At 39.8% G+C, this 3,446-nt stretch overlaps 1 pseudogene; it reads left to right on the forward strand.

The window, feature by feature from the left end:
* The first annotated feature begins 313 nt into the window (after positions 1-313).
* Positions 314-431, forward strand: LOC111746965 (annotated as a pseudogene).
* Positions 432-3,446: the final 3,015 nt, after the last annotated feature.

Genomic DNA, 3,446 nt, shown 5'->3' on the forward strand with positions numbered 1-3,446 from the left:
TTCTAATATATTTCGTATTATTTATATTCTCTAATTTATATAGTATACATAATAAATATTAATAAATATGTATAGTTGACCCTTTAACAATTCTGGGGTAGGGAGCACTGTGCAGTCAAAAATCCACATATAACCTTTGACACCCGAGAAACTTAACTATTAATAAGCTACTACTGACCAGAAGCCTTACCGATAACATAGGTGATTAACACATATTTTGTAGGTTATATGTATTACACATTATATTCTTCCATTAAAGTAAACTAGAGAAAAGGAAATGTTATTAAGAAAATCAATAGGAAGAAAAAATACAGTCTACGGCCATGCTACCTTGAACAAGCCCAATCCCATCTGATCTCGGAAGCTAAGCAGGGTGGGCCTGGTTAGTACTTGGATGGGAGACCACTTAGGAAGACCAGGTGCTGTAGGCATAAAAAAAAATTTTTTAAAAAAAGAGATTGTAAGATGACGAGGTCCTTACAATCTATGAAGTCAACTAAGGGTTGCCTCACCTAAAAAAAAAAAAAGAGAGAGAAAGAAAAAATACATTTACAGTACTATATGTACTTATTGAATAAAATCCACATACAAACAGCAAGTGACAGGACATGCACTGGGTCCTCAACATCTGTTAGATGAATGAATGAGATCACACAATCACAAGAAAAGTTGCCCAAAAGTTGTTGGGCACTGGACACATAATAATGTTATTTTCTTTTAACAATGCTGCTTTCCAAAAATCCAATTTGTCAGTCCTAATTTTGTAATTATGAAGCTCAAAAACACTGATACCCGCCTCATATCTCTTCAATTCATTATCCAATTCATTTAACCAAGATTTATTGGCTGTGTTAAATGCTAAATGCTATTCTACGAATACAATGACGGGCAAAATAAAGATATGTCTGCCCTCAGGGAGCTTACTGGGTAATGGAAGAACAGTAAATCACATAAATGTGAAATTACCTCAGCACTACAGAGAGAAGCTGTTGGAGCTTATAATATGGGAATATGACCTCATAAAAGAGATCAAGCTGTTGGAGCTTATAATATGGGAATATGACCTCATAAAAGAGATCAAAAGGATGAAAGGTATTTGTTTAGTCAAAGAGGGAAGAAAATGCATTTCAACAGAGGCAGTGGCGTGTGCTCTGCGACAGGAAGCACAATGCGTGTGAGGGACTGAAAAGGTCCATGTGGTCGAATCGAAGAAAGTGAAGAGAACATGGTATGAGTTAAGCTGGAGATACAGGCAGTGGCCAATACATGCAAAGCTATAGGGGTAACTCTAAGGGCTCGAAGGGCAAAGAGAACTATAAAGAAGTTTTAAGCTAGGAAACAATGTTATCAGATTTGCATCTGTACAATGTTACTCTGACAGATGTTTGGAGAATATAGGGGCAAAGAGTAGCAGCAGAGATAACAGAATACTCCTGCCAGCAAAATATGATGATGACTTGAATAAAAGACACTGGAGATAGAAAGTGAAGTAATTTAATATACTATTGGAGAGTAAACTGAACAGAATTTTTTGATGGTTTGAGTGAAAGGGGGGAAAAAGGAAATGACATTTACAGGATGATTTTACATTAATTTCCTACCCCAAAACATCCATCAACTCACTTCCATCTTAACAATATAACCCTAAATTTATTTGGTGTGCCAAGGGTCCCAGATAAGATTTATATTTTTCTGTATCACTTTCAGCTATACATGGTTACTGTATATGTCACTAAACACTGGCTAATAAAATATAAGTAGACGTGTTGAGGCCTTTTGAGATGTTTCCTTAAAAGAAAGATGGCATGGCCTTACTTTTCTCTACCTAAACCTTTGTGTCTGGAACTCAGATGTGAAATTATAATTTTAGCAGTGAATTTAGACCAGGAAGACAATGGCCAGATTTTTCAGAAGGCAGGCACTCACATGCTAGGCATGCATACATACCTCCAGACTTCTTTTTCACGAGAAAATAAACCTTTTTACGTCTACCCATAGCCAAAAGAATCTGATCCGATACACGGTGAAATCCACTAGGTAAACAAGGGTGTCATTAACTAGGAGGGGGTGGCTAGAGGAAGTCCAGGTGATGGGGAGAAACACCACGAGCTGCTTTGTGATAAGTTTGAGATGCCTGAGAGATGACCTGAGTGGGCAGTTAGATATACAACTCTAAAATTTCTAACATGTCTGTATTAGGTATATTTACAATTCCTCAGCATACTGAGGGTATTTACAATCACCAATAAATAAAGAAATAAATAAATAGATAAATAAATAAATAAATAAAGTGGGTCTACAAATTTAGTGCAAACTTATCAACATTTGATTTTTTTTTTTTTTTTTAGAAATTGAAAAACAGAACCTAAAATTTATATGAAAATGCAAGAAGCACAACGTGGCCAAAACGATCTTGAAAAAGAAGAAAAACGCGAGAGGACTCACACTTCTCAATTCTAAAACTTATTACAAAGTTATAGTAATTAAGACAGCATAAAATCACATATTAATCAATAAAATAGTATTTACAATCCAAAAGTAAACCTTTACATTTGTGGTCAACTGATTTTTGATGGGTTACTGAAAACAGGCAACGGGGAAAGAAGTCTTTTTAAAAATGGGGCTGAGACAACAGCACAGCCACATGAAAAATAATGAAATTGGATGCCTACCTTACGTCATGCACAGCGGAAGTCCCAGCCTGTGGCCCGGTCTATTCCTACACCCTACACCCTACACCGACTGAACCCGAGAACAAAGGGCTGGAGCCGAAATGCTGAGTCACACCACACGCACATGCGCAGTTTGCTCCAGCGCAGCTGCCCTCAGGCTTCAGGCCCTCCGGGCATGCTGGATAGGCCCTGCCCTCACCCACCAAGCCATCATTCATTGCCCAGCGGTTCCCCAAACTGGGCCCGTGATATTAATGCTTGAATGGTGGTTAGTCAGACCTCATAAGGCTCTACTCTCCTTATAGAACTTTAAGTTTATCTGGCGATCGTGATTTCCAAATGTCTTTCATCCCAGGTATCCCTCCCTCCCTGCTCGTGCCCCGAACGGCTTCTGAAATACCCCGCGATCTGGCATGAAAAGAACTAGCAACTCTGTTCAGGGGGCAGGATGGACCCTGGCAGCAGGGTGTGTTCCCCAGAAGTCCCCAACTGAGGCCAGGCCTATACTTACACGACCCGCTACAGAGATTCTGGATTCTGAGATGGTGCAGCAGACGCGTACGCAGTTCTAGCCCCACGCACCTGCTTTTGAGCGTTCAGGATCTCTGAGCCTCTGTCTAGCAGGCCATCTTTCTGGGGTCAGCAGTTCTCATGCACTGAACTCTTGATATGGAACGGGCTGACTCTTTTGAGTCAGACCTCTTTGGCCCTGTGTAGGGAAGACACACACAGCCTCTGTGGAGTCAGCTCTCCCAGGTGTCTCTCATCAGTGCA

This window comes from Pteropus vampyrus, unplaced genomic scaffold, assembly GCF_000151845.1.
Source record: "Pteropus vampyrus isolate Shadow unplaced genomic scaffold, Pvam_2.0 Scaffold7, whole genome shotgun sequence".
Taxonomy (NCBI): Eukaryota; Metazoa; Chordata; class Mammalia; order Chiroptera; family Pteropodidae; genus Pteropus; species Pteropus vampyrus.